Source organism: Rhinatrema bivittatum, chromosome 4, assembly GCF_901001135.1.
Source record: "Rhinatrema bivittatum chromosome 4, aRhiBiv1.1, whole genome shotgun sequence".
NCBI lineage: Eukaryota > Metazoa > Chordata > Amphibia > Gymnophiona > Rhinatrematidae > Rhinatrema > Rhinatrema bivittatum.
The window spans coordinates 25417132-25430502 of record NC_042618.1 but is presented as its reverse complement, the minus strand read 5'-3'; the positions used below and the strand labels follow the sequence as shown (position 1 = coordinate 25430502).

The 13371-nt window shown below is 45.0% G+C and overlaps 1 long non-coding RNA gene across 3 annotated transcripts in view; it reads right to left on the bottom strand.

The window, feature by feature from the left end:
- Positions 1-11300, bottom strand: part of LOC115089686 — a 117013-nt gene extending 105713 nt beyond the window's left edge. For all 3 annotated transcript variants that reach the window (XR_003856205.1, XR_003856203.1, XR_003856204.1), the window contains exon 1: positions 11148-11300. This is a non-coding gene — a long non-coding RNA (uncharacterized LOC115089686). The remainder of the gene's footprint in view (positions 1-11147) is intronic.
- Between the last annotated feature and the right edge of the window lie 2071 nt (positions 11301-13371).

Here is a 13371-nt window from a genome sequence, read left to right as displayed (position 1 = left end):
AGCAGGAGAGGGACCTTGGAGTGATAGTGTCTAATGATATGAAGTCTGCGAAACAATGCGACAAGGCGATAGCAAAAGCCAGAAGAATGCTGGGCTGCATAGAGAGAGGAATATCAAGTAAGAAAAGGGAAGTGATTATTCCCTTGTACAGGTCCTTGGTGAGGCCTCACCTGGAGTACTGTGTTCAGTTCTGGAGACCGTATCTACAAAAAGACAAAGACAAGATGGAAGCGGTACAGAGAAGGGCGACCAGGAAGGTGGAGGATCTTCATCGGATGACGTACGAGGAGAGATTGAAGAATCTAAATATGTACACCCTGGAGGAAAGGAGGAGCAGAGGAGATATGATACAGACTTTCAGATACTTGAAAGGTTTTAATGATCCAAAGGCAACGACAAACCTTTACCATAAGAAAAAAATCAGCAGAACCAGGGGTCACGATTTGAAGCTCCAGGGAGGAAGATTCAGAACCAATGTCAGGAAGTATTTCTTCACGGAGAGGGTGGTGGATGCCTGGAATGCCCTTCCGGAGGAAGTGGTGAAGACCAGAACTGTGAAGGACTTCAAAGGGGCGTGGGATAAACACTGTGGATCCATAAAGTCAAGAGGCCGCCAATGAAGAGTGGGTGACTCGCCAGAATGATGGCTACTGCCTGGACACAATACCCTTATTCAATAAACATACACATGGTTACTGTGACTCCAACATCACTCTAAGCTTCAACAGCAAGAGGAAATGTGGAAAAAAGGATTTGCACTCACAAAGCCGGGAGTAGCTGGCTTGTTACGGCGGTTACTACCCCAAACCAAATGTGCCTGATACTTCACTTTCGATGCACATCCAGCATAGCTCTCTGCTCCAATGGCAGGGGAGAAGAAAAACTGATACTTCACGCATACCCAGCATAGCTTCAACGGCAGGGGAGAAGAAAAAAGGATCACACTCACAAAGCGGGGAGTAGCTGGCTTGTTACGGCGGTTACTACCCCAAACCAAATGTGCCTGATACTTCACTTTAGATGCATATCCAGCATAGCTCTCTGCTTCAACGGCAGGGGAGAAGAAAAAAACCCAATAAGGGCTGTATAACATAGTCTGGGTTAAAACAAATAAGCATGGGTGTAGCTTGCTTATTGCGGCGGTTACTACCCCTACTACCCCCTAACTAATCAAGCTAGATATTTCACTTGGATGCAGCTCCATCACTGCTCTCTACATTAATGGTGGGGGAGGAAGGGAAATAGAACCAAGAGCTAAAAGAAACAGATAAGTATGAGAGAAAAAATGTGTGAAGCTTGCTGGGCAGACTGGATGGGCCGTTTGGTCTTCTTCTGCCGTCATTTCTATGTTTCTATGACCTTTTGGCCCAGGTATAAGGAATCTCTACTTCAAAGAAATACTCTAAGAACATTATCCCGGTCAAAGGGAAAAACAAAATTAACCAGAAGAGTTCCCCTATTTTCAATCTGAGCCTTAGCAGATGTTTCTAAAAAATCAGAAAAATTTGCAGATGGAGGAGCAGGAAGAGCAGAAGCAGGGGATTCACCCTCTTGCTTATTATTTGGAAGAAAACAAACCTTTGAGATGGGTGGTATCATATCCATTGAAAAATGTAATATCTCTTCCAAATAATTTCTAAATTGTTCCCTTGGAGAGATTAATTTACATTTTGGAAGGTTTAACACTCAGGTTTAAGTACCTTGATGAATTCTCCAAATTTTCTGCTCTTTTAGAAATAGCAAATTCCCCCTGAATTAAACCACTCGGTAGATTGAATTTGGGACAGATTAGAATCCAATTCTTCTAGCTTAGATGTTGTTGCGCTTCCCGGCCGAGTATGCTTCGCGGCCGGACCTGCTCACCTCGCTACGCCTTCTACCAACTCCGGACACATGCCTGTTAATTGTGTCTGCACTCCCGCTCCAGAACAGGCCTCACGACAGAGCTCAGCGTCCTCCGTGGCGTCGGCCCCGCCCCTAGGCGTGCGCACCGCCCGTCCTCTTAAAGGGCCAGGGGCCAGACTCAGCTATGCGGCGTGTCCTGATTGAGTCCTACTTAAAAGGAAGTGGTCTGACCCCACTTCCTTGCCTTGGCAATCGGGTCGATCACGTTGCGATAGCTAGTTTGCCTTCCTGATCCAGTGTCTTATTCCAGTCTTCTGTTCCAGCGTCCTCCTGAGAAGCTTGGGAGTGGGTGCCAAGTTTGTAGCATGGATTACTAACTGGTTGACAGATAGAAGACAGCATGTGATGGTAAATGGAACCTACTCTGAAGAAAGAACAGTGTTAATTGGACTGCTACAGGGATTGGTGTTGGAACCGTTTCAGTTCAACATCTTTGTGAGTGACATTGCGGAAGGGATAGAAGGTAAAGTTTGTCTATTTGCGGATGATACTAAGTTCTGCAACAGAGTGGACAAGCCGGAAGGAGTGGAGAGAATGAGACGAGATTTAAGGAGGCAAGAGTGGTCGAAGATATGGCAACTGGGAATTAATGCCAAGAAGTGCATGGGTAATCTAAAAGAACTGAATGCGATGTGGGGTGAAGGGCTGCTGTGCACAGAGCAGGAGAGAGATCTTTGGGTGATAGTGTCTAGCGATCTGAAGATGGCGAAGCAATGTGACAAGGCGATAGCTAAAGCCAGAAGATTGGTGGGCTGCATAGAGAGAAGAATATCTAGTAAGAAAAGGGAAGTGATAATCCCATTGTACAGGTCTTTGGTGAGGCCTCACCTGAAGTACTGTGTTCAATTCTGGAGATCGTATCTCAAAAAGGACAGAGACAGGATGGAGGCAGTCCACCAGAGAAGGGCAACCAAAATGGTGGGAGGTCTTCATCAAATGTCTTATGAGGAGAGGCTGAAGGACCTAAATATGTATACACTGGAGGAGAGGAGCAGGGGAGATATGATACAGACCTTCATATACTTGAAGGGTTTTAATGATGCATGATGAACAACAAAGCTTTTCTGTAGGAAGAAGAACAGTAGAACTAGGGGCCACAAGATGAAACTCCAGGGAGGATGACTCAGAATCAACGTCAGGAAATATTTCTTCATGGAGAGGGTGGATGCCTGGAATGCCCTTCTGGAGGAGGTGGTGAAGACAAAAAACAGTGAAAGATTTAAAAAGGGCATGGGATAAACACTGTGGATCCCTAAAGGCTAGAGAAGGGAAATGAAGTAAGAGGCATGGGAGTAGCTTGCTGCTGTGGCGGTTACCACCTTTAACCAATAAGCCTTCATATTGATGATGCAACTCCATCTTTGCTCTCTGCTTCAATGGCAGGGGGTAAAGAGGAAAAGAGAAATTAGATTTAGACAACAACAAGGACACTGAACTGTACAGTCTGTGATAACAAATAAGCATGGGGATAACTTGCTTGATGCAGTGGTTACTACCATTAACCTATAAGCCTGATTCTACACTTCTGATGCAATTCCAACATTGCTCTCTGCTTCAACGACAAGGGGTGGAGGGAAAATTGGATTCAAACAGTAACCAACAAGAGCCCTGACCTTGGGAAACTGATAAGTATGAGAGCTTGCTGGGCAAACTGGATGGGCCGTTTGGTCCTTTTCTGCCTTCATTTCTATGTTTCTATATGTTTCTATGTTGTTTCCCAACTCCCAACGTCTTTTGATGATGCTTTAGTCAACGTCATTACCCCTTTTGTACTTTAGAAATGGCTTGAGTCACCTTGGGCACTCTGGGAGCTTTCCCCACCTGGCCCTGCTTGCACTGAGTATTTGAAGATGGTATCAGGCCCACCAACGCCCTTTTCTCTTGCCTGGGGCGTTGTGTTTTAGGCCCTGGCAATGAATGAGTTAATGAGTTGAAATTGGGGCATAGGAACCCAAAGAGGCACTTTTGGTCTCTTTCAGCCTGGCTATCTTCACGGTCCTCTACCTCTGGGCCCTTGGAGACATCCTGCCATAGTCGCAGCATGTTGATTGCTTATGATCAGGCCCCAAGCACAGATAGCAATAATGTCCGTCTGTGACAGGCATAATTTTACCACACTGGCAATATTTAAATCTCCGGGTCTTTGGAGCCACTTTAGCACTGAAAAGTGTTGTTGAGGGTTCACTAGAGTGAAAAGAAGAGATTTTGAAGAGAAAAAATTTCGAGAGAAGTTGGTCCATGTGTCCAGTGAGCTGCATGGAAAAGAACTGAGAAGACCAGGGTAATCGTGTAGGAACGGCCACGCAGCCACAAAGAGCAAAGCATCCCTGAGTCTGCCTGTTGATGGTAAAAGGCTCAAGAACTATGAAAAAACTGTTAATAAAGTTACATATCACTCCACCTTTCTACTGTGTTAAGTTCACATTGTAAAGGTTTTCTCTGTATGCAAAGGAAAAAAGGCTAAATTGAGAATTATGTTTTATTGATAGTAATTCAAAAGATATTACCTCAAAATTGCAAACTGCAATCTGACTTACTCAAAAGAAGCTATAATCACAATACAACCAATTTTGTTTTCTGTCACTTGCTTCATAGTATAAGTTTCTACCAGGGGTAGATGGCCTATTGGGGGAGCGGGCATGCCTCGGTGGGCCAGTCCAGCTGGTTATGTGGTCTCCCTTAGTGCCTACCAGCTTAATTTTACAATTGCCGGACTCCAGGCATGACAGAGTTGTTTGCAGGCTGTGGGAGCCGGGGACATTTTCTGCCGGTGCTGCCTTACAATTTTGCACTATGCCCGGCAGAAAGTGACCCGACTCCCACAGCCGACAAATAAGCAAGAGACGAAGAGGCCTAGAAAGGCCGTATGCACCAACCCTCCCACCCGTGGCCAAGAAAAAGGTCCAGTGGGGCCACTGTCATTTTCTCTCCTGCCAGCAACTGAAAAAAACTCCAATGGTTCCGCTGGCAAAAACCTTCCCACCCGCGGCAGAAGAAAGGAACCAGCGGGGATGAAGAGGAGGTTTAGTGGGATAGGGCCAGCACAGTAACTACAAAAGACTTGTGGGGCTGCCGATACTGTTGCTCCCACCCGAAGAAAGAAGTGGCCTACCAGAGCCAGCACACCCCGCCCAGCAGTTGCTTAATTCAAAGGCCCTGCACATCCTGTGGCACCTGCAGAAGAAGAGAAAGCCAGGTTTGTGAGAGAGCCAGTGAATGAGTGTTGTATGAGGGGGAGAGAGCAACTGAGAGAGTGTGTATGAATATGCAAGGAAGAGAGCCAGTGAGCGAGTGTGTGTATGTTTAAGAACAGAAGAGAGCCAGTGAGTGTATATGTTTTATAAGAACATAAGAAATTGCCATGCTGGGTCAGACCAAGGGTCCATCAAGCCCAGCATCCTGTTTCCAACAGAGGCCAAACCAGGCCACAAGAACCTGACAAGTACCCAAACACTAAGATCCCATGCTACTGATGCCAATAATAGCAGAGGTCATTCCCTAAGTCAACTTGATTAATAGCAATTAATGGACTTCTCCTCCAAGAACTTATCCAAACCTTTTTTAAACCCAGCTACACTAACTGCACTAACCACATCCTCTGGCAACAAATTCCGGAGCTTAATTGTGCGTTGAGTGAAAAAGAATTTTATCCGATTAGTCTTAAATGTGCTGCTTGCTAACTTCATGGAGTGCCCCCTAGTCCTTCTATTATCCGAAAGTGTAAATAACAGATTCACATCTACTTGTTCAACACCTCTCATGATTTTAAAGACCTCTATCATATCCCCCCTCAGCCGACTCTTCTCCAAGCTGATCAGCCCTAACCTCTTCAGCTTTTCCTCATAAGGGAGCTATTCCATCCCCTTTATCATTTTGGTCGCCCTTCTCTGTACCTTCTCCATCGCAACTATATCTTTTTTGAGATGCGGCAACCAGAATTGTATACAGTATTCAAGGTGCAATCTCACCATGGAGCAATTATGATGCCTAGATCTTTTTCCTGGGTGGTAGCTCCTAATATGGAACCTAACATTGTGTAACTACAGCAAGGGTTATTTTTCCCTATATGCAACACCTTGCACTTGTCCACATTAAATTTCATCTGCCATTTGGATGTCCAATCTTCCAGTCTCACAACTTCCTCCTGCAATATATCACAATCCGCTTGTGATTTAACTACTCTGACTAATTTTTTATCATCTGCAAATTTGATAACCTCATTCATCATATTCCTTTCCAGATCATTTATAAATATACTGAAAAGCACCAGTCCAAGTACAGATCCCTGAGGCACTCCACTGTTTATGTTTTTTCACTGAGAAAATGGACCATTTAATCCTACTCTCTGTTTCCTGTCTTTTAACCGGTTTGTAATCCACGAAAGGACATCGCCTCCTATCTCATGACTTTTTAGTTTTCTTAGAAGCCTCTCATGAGGGACTTTGTCAAATGCCTTCTGAAAATCCAAATACACTACATCTACCGGTTCACCTTTATCCACATGTTTATTAACCCCTTCAAAAAAACGAAGCAGATTTGTGAGGCAAGATTTCCCTTGGGTAAATCCATGTTGACTGTGTTCCATTAAACCATGTCTTTCTATATGCTCTGTGATTTTGATCTTTAGAATAGTTTCCATTATTTTTCCCAGCACTGAAGTCAGGCTCACTGGTCTATAGTTTTCCTGATTGTTCCTGGAGCCCTTTCTAAATATTGGAGGGGAAAGAGCCAGTGAGTGTTTGTGTGTGTGTGTGTGTCTGAGGCAGGGAGGGAACCAGCTAGTGTTATTGTGTCTGTGTATGAGGAGTAGACAGCCAGTTAGTATTGGTGAATTTGTGTATGAGGGGAAGAGTCAGTGAGTGAGGGTTTATGAGGAGGAGAAGCCTAAGTGTGTGTGCGTGTAAGTGTGTATGAGAGAGAGTGAGAATGAACATATACAATATGATTGTGTTTGAGAGAATGAATGTACGTACGAGTGTGTGTGTGAGACAGAGAAGATAGTAGGGGAGGAGGAGGGCAAACAAACTAATTCATGACAATTTCAGGGTGACTGGAAATCAAAAAGTACCCAGTTATGGATGGCAAAGGATTTTTTTCATCATTATTAGTTTTAATTATTGTCTGCTGTTTTGAAATATTTTATTTTTGCTAAATTTTAAAACATTTTAATGAGCTTTTATATTATTGGATGTTTTAAATAGCTATTTTGAAATATGTATTCTTTTTACTACTATAGTGGACTTTTTTATTATATTTTTTTTATATTCTTGATTTTGTTTGATGTTTTTTGAGGAACAGAAATGTTCCTGTTTTTCCACTGCTGATCTGCATACAGAATCTGGCAGTTTCTAATTCAGTTTTTGAACATTTCCATGTATAGTTTATGGTATCTTTATTCTGTGTTTGATGAGGGTCTATTTGTATTCTACATGTGTGATCAAGGTGAGGTACTCTGCATGTGGATCTATAGCAGCCTGGCTTGCTCTATTTTCCTAATAGGAGGCGTATTGGTGTTTTAGGGTCTGATGTTATATTTCCAGTTTTGTCTTTTTATAGGTAGGGCTGTTATTGTTTTGAGTCTGGCAGTTAGTTTGTTATCGTATGGCAGGAGTACTTTTTTGCAGGATTTTGGATTATACAATGTTCCTGGTAGTGGAGGAAATTGTTGTTGATATTAATAAGATGACATCAGCATTTGAATATTTATTTTTGTATGGTGAGAAATAAGGGGAAATGTCCTAGTTCAGCAGCTTTTTCTGACTCTGGGATTAAGTCCATCAACTCAAGCTGCTGGTGACTGTGGAACACTGCATTGTTGTATTGCCACCTGGTCTTCCATTGAAAATAGAAAATGTACTCAAATTAATAGGTTTCTTGTTGATTAAAAGTACTTACTAAAATATTTTATAAATGATATATTAAGGGGCAGATTTTAAAAAGATGCACACGTGGGTCCATGTGCGTGCGAATTTATAACATGCGAGTGCAGGTGCACACGTTATAAAATCGGCGGCAGCACACGCAAGGGGGGGGGGCAATTTTGTCTACATTCGTGCAGCGATGCATTGAGGCCTTCCCCAGTTCCCTCCCTGTCCGCCACAATTTAGGGAACTTTCCTACCCACTACCCTAACCTCCCTTCCCCTTTTCTCCCCACCCTCTAAAAACAATTTTTAAAATGTTTTACCTTCTATTTTGCAACTCGCGCGAGCTGGCAGCCGTGCGAGGCTCCTGGACAGCAAACAATAGTGCTGTCCCAGCCCGCCCCTCCCAAAACATGCCCTCCAGCCTGCCCCTTCCAAAAGGCCCGGCACTTGAGCGCATCCCGGCCTTTATGCGTGTGGCTGGGCCTCTTGGGAGGATTCGCCCGGCACACGTAAAGGCCGGGATTTACGCATGCAGGGCTTTAAAATCTGCCCTTAAGTATTTAAAATTTGCACTATAAATGGGTATAAAATTGCGCCTGCAATTGTATACCCATGGGCCAGTATGAATAAAAATCCCCCAGGCCGATATTTTCCCATAATCCGCCCTTGATTTCTACAGCTGACAAGAAACAGGTTCAGGAAAAATTTTTTTTAACAAATCTTAACATCTATTAACACTTTCAAAGAACCATCCATGTAATAGTTATTTTTTTCACGTTCTCTCTTCTATTTATCTTTATTTGATTTTATTAATCGTCCATATCCTGGGCGATGTACATAGGCACAATCATAGCATTTCAGTAATCAAAGTTCATGACCACAAACAGTTAAAACACCCACAAGGACCTTTTGCGGACTTAGTTGAACACTTGTCTGAAAAGCCAAGTTTTTAGTAGTCTTACATTTTAATTAACTCTCTAGTCTCTATTTTAAACAACCTTCCTTGGTCATTTTAAGGTAAGTTAAACCTAAAGCTATCAATATCTCATGCTTCCCCAGGGGGAAGACTCAGAACCAATATAAGGAAATATTTTTTGCACAGAGAGGGTGGTGGATGTTTGGAATGTCCTTCCGGAAGCAGTGAGAACGAAACAGTAAACGACTTCAAAGGGCATGGGATAAAAACTATGGATCCCTAAAGGCACAAGGATGATAATGAAGAAAAGGGTGCAAGAGGGTAACTCGCATGGAACAGCAGTTAGTACCCTTTACCAGAAGGCATGGGTGAATACTACCCTTAACTACTTAGCCTTGATGTCTTAGACACAACTGCAACATCGCTCTCTGCTTTGACAGTGGGATGGGGAAAAAAAATGCATTGGATTCTGAAGACAGCCAACACTGGGCCCCCAACTGTATGGGGGTACTGATACACTGAGAATGGGGATAAAGCTTCTACGGCCAAGTCCAAAAGCAAAGAACAGTAAAGCAGCATTGTCTGAATTATCAGGAAGGCTGCTCACCATATAAAAACGTTGCAGTAATTTTGTTAGGTTTGACAGTTGCTTGGTCTTGGTTGTAAGTATACTATTCTTAATATACGGCACGGAGTGGCAGTTTCTACCCTTAACAGTCACTTGGGGGTAACCTGAACTGAGCAGGAGTTACTGCCCTTGGCGGACACTTGGGGGTAACTTGCATGAAGCGGCAGTTGCTGCCATGGGAAGCTTGCTGGGCAGACTGGATGGACCATTTGGTCTTTTTCTGCCGACAATACTATGTTAAAAAGAAAATTCCTTCTAGTCCTCTCTTCTTTTTCCTCACAGGATAGTTTGTATTCAGAAATGTATATAACCAGAAAAATATTTTTGTACAAAAAATGTTTTTGCAATTCTACTATTAATAATTATTATTGTCTTTAAATACTTCCCTCTTTTACAGATCTCACATCTGGATGGTTTTTTTAACAAGTTAGTTAGAGTTATAATTTTCCTTTACAGAGGCTAAATTTCAAATTTTGTCAGAGCTGTTTTCATTTAATGTGAAACTAATTCTCATCAGAATTAAGTATTATGAATGGTACAAGTTGCTGAGTCCACAGTTTGTTGTAGAACTAGGGTTGCCAACTTTTCCATGGAGCAAGACCCCTTTTCCCTTTCAAATCGAGGGTTTTTTTCTTAGGCAGATTCTGCCTGCCTGTCTGTCTTTGGAGCTCAGTTCCGCTCTCCTCTTCCTCTGCGACTCCCAGGAGGACAGCACGAAGTAGCAACAAGTGCGGCACAGCTATAGGAGAGGCAGAGGAGATGAGTCAAACGAGCCCCGAAAACAGGCGCAGGTGAGTGGCACACTACCAGGCTACCACCACTGATTGGCCCCTGGCCTTGCCTGATCAGGTTTTGCAGTGTCCAGTTTCTCTTGTAACTGGATATGTAATAGGCTGCAAAACTGGGCTGACAGGTTGAAAACCGGGCAGTTGGTCACCCTATGCAGAACCTGTAGCCTCAGAAGGGTGACATGTTGATTCAAGTCTTGGCCTCTATCATCGCAGTACCTTTCATCCTAAATGCAAGAAAATCAATAAAGAAACACTGTGCACGCTCCACCTATGTTTTCTTTTAAAGGGAATAAATACCTAGTTCACTGTTTACCTGGGGATAACTGGCATCTAAATAAGAAAAATAAATTATACAAATCAGGTAGCCCTTTCTGTTATTAGGAAGATTTCACAAATCTCAAAAGGGGAACAGATAGAAATAAATCTTGACAGTATGTCCTTCTCACAATCTTCTCTTCACTTAGGTTTTCTCACACTCAAACACTGGGAGACCAATCAGTTTCTTTCACATAACTTTCACAGTCTACCACCGAGTCTTGAAGCACTTCCAGGGAGGGAGGGCGGCTTCTTCCTTCATGAACCCGTTTTCCTTTTAATCCTTCTCTCCCAAATTAATACTTATTAGCTGCGGTTTCCGTTTCTCACCTGTTTTTTTTTCCCCATGGTCCCCGGCATCTACTTAGCGGCTCTCCTTAATTCTGCTATCAACTGCCGCTTTCCCCTCCCCTTACAGAAGCGACTTTTTTTTTTCCCCCCCCCATCTCGCTCAGCGGTTTCCAGAGGCGCCCGCACGCACACCTTCTCACAATTTTCTTACACATATATTGCTCGCTCAGGTAAAAGCAGCCAGCCTCAAGTTTCCCAGACGCTTCCTCCTCTAAAAGCTCATCGTCTCAGGTCTCTCCACTCAGCTGCTTCCTTTCCCCCACCTCACTTTAGCTCTCCGTCCAGGCCAACGGACAGTCTGACCCCTGCCTTCTCACTCTCTCTCGCTCACACACGGCGGCTCCCCCGGCAGCCTCCCCACGCTTCCTCCCTCACCCTCATCCACTGTTCAATGGCCTTCTCTGCGCTCCAGCCAGCTTGGCCCGCTCGCTCCTTCGTCCTCGCGCCGACTCCACGTGCACTTTCTTTGGCGCCCCGGCGGCTTTCCAGCTCACGTCCCAGCCGGACCCGTTTACCTGCAACACGAACGCTCTCTTGTGTGGCGGCTGCCGTCGTCTGGGCTTTCCAGCGGCATGGACGAAGTTCAGCTGGAGTTAAAACAAACAAACAAAAAAAAAACCCCACAGATTGCAGGTATTTTTTTTTTTCTTTCAGGTAGGGGGAGGTTGAGATTTTTTTTCTTGCCCTACTGTTTTTTTGTGTATAACATTTAATTAAAAACAATTTTACATAAATGCTTTAAAATGAAGTGTCTACCATAGGAAAACAGGGAGGGGCCGATGTAACGAGGTGCGCTGAAGCCGCCGTGCCGTGGGTTTGTGGGCGCGTGTATGTGGGTTTGTACGTGCGTTTTCCCCACACAAAGCCCTATAACTCTCTGTTAAAAACCTAAAGTTACTTTGTCATCATATATTTTTCCTGTAAACCGTTGTGATGGCAAAACCGAATGACGGTATACAAAACATGTTAAAAATAATGGGGCTGTAATAAGGATTTTGTGGGTGGGGAAAAAAGCACGTACAAACGCGCTTACTGACCCGTGTTTTTTTTCGGCTAATGGCCTGCAAAGAATTTGATTAATTATGGGCAATGCAGGGATCCGCACCAATGATTGTGTGGAGGAAGAGGTAAACAATCATAGCCACAGGGGATGCTAGCTTCCCAGGCTATGAGACAAATATCTCAAATCCTGGCCCAGTTCTTGTCCTCAGTGGAATAAGGTGCAGTGGAGAAGAATGCTATGGCCGTAGCCCCATACCTATAGGGCTTCGTGATGCTAAACAGCAGCCGGGAAGCCCCCTGCAGGAGTCCCCACAGAGCCTCTTGCTTTCTAATCAGATACCACATCGCCGGGGTCATTCACCGGGTACCCTTTGGATCCCCTGGAGGAGCAGCCACAATCAATATCCCCACCCAGAGGACCTGTCCTACTCCAAATTTGTGCAGAAGATGGGAGAAACCCTTCACGTGGGTACTCGGGGAAAATACCGGACCCCAGGGGGGGAGCTCTTGGGTATCCTGAAAATATTCGAAACACCTGCGGAGCCCACAGCCTTGCCCTCGCACGCAGTGCTGGATGAGGTGATGACCAGAGCGTGGCAAGCTCCGCTGTTGGGATCCTCGACAGCAAGGAAGACCGATCTGAAGTTCTGGATGCGTGAGTCGCCCTTCTATGCAGTGGTACGGTTGCCCCATGCCTCCATCGTAGTGGAGTCAGCGAAGAAATCGCGGCTTCATTCTATTGCTCCACCAGGGAGAGACAACAAACTCCTGGATACATTCGGGGAAACGGATGTTTCAAGCAGGCATGCTAGATGCTAAGATCCAGCAGCATCAGTTCTACATGGCCCATTATCTTTATGAATGCCTTCAATCATTGAAGCCACTTGTGGGGACCTTGGCCCCAGGGGAGAATCCACCGCTGCAGCTGCATGCGATGGAAGAAGGGCTGCGCCACTTGCTACACTCCATTTACAAGGCATTTGACACCTTGGCTAGGATCACTGCGGGAGGCATTGTGGCAAGGCGGCTCGCTTGGTTACGGGCGAGCTCAGTCCGAGAATGTGTCCACGAGAAGCTTGTTGATCTTCCCTGCTTCCCGGACAATCTGTTCAGAGACAAGCTGAAAGGCAATGGCGCAACTGAAAGAGCAAAGCGTTGCAGTCCGGTTCCTGACTTCCCCGAGGGATAGAGCGGCATCAAGGAGATACTACTATATATCCCGGAGGTTGCATGTTCACCGGGGGGGGGGGGGTAGAATGTACACCCCGCCTTTCGTCAGCCTACATACCAGCCACCAAACCGGAATCAACAGCGCAGCAGGCACCCTTTGCGGGGACCTGTGGGCCCAAACAATCAGAAGGAGCAGTCTGGTTTTAATAATGCCCTGCTGCTAGCGGTAGGGGGCAGAATATCCCATTTCTACCATGCTTGGGAGAAGATTACCACCGACTGCTGGGTGCTCCGAATTGTCAAGGAAGGATACAGCTTGAATTTCAGCAATACACCAACACTTCCGTGGCCTCTACGACCGTGAGGAATTGGGACACACGACAAGAGGGCTCTGGAGGAGGAGGTGGCCAGATAGCTTCAACAGAAC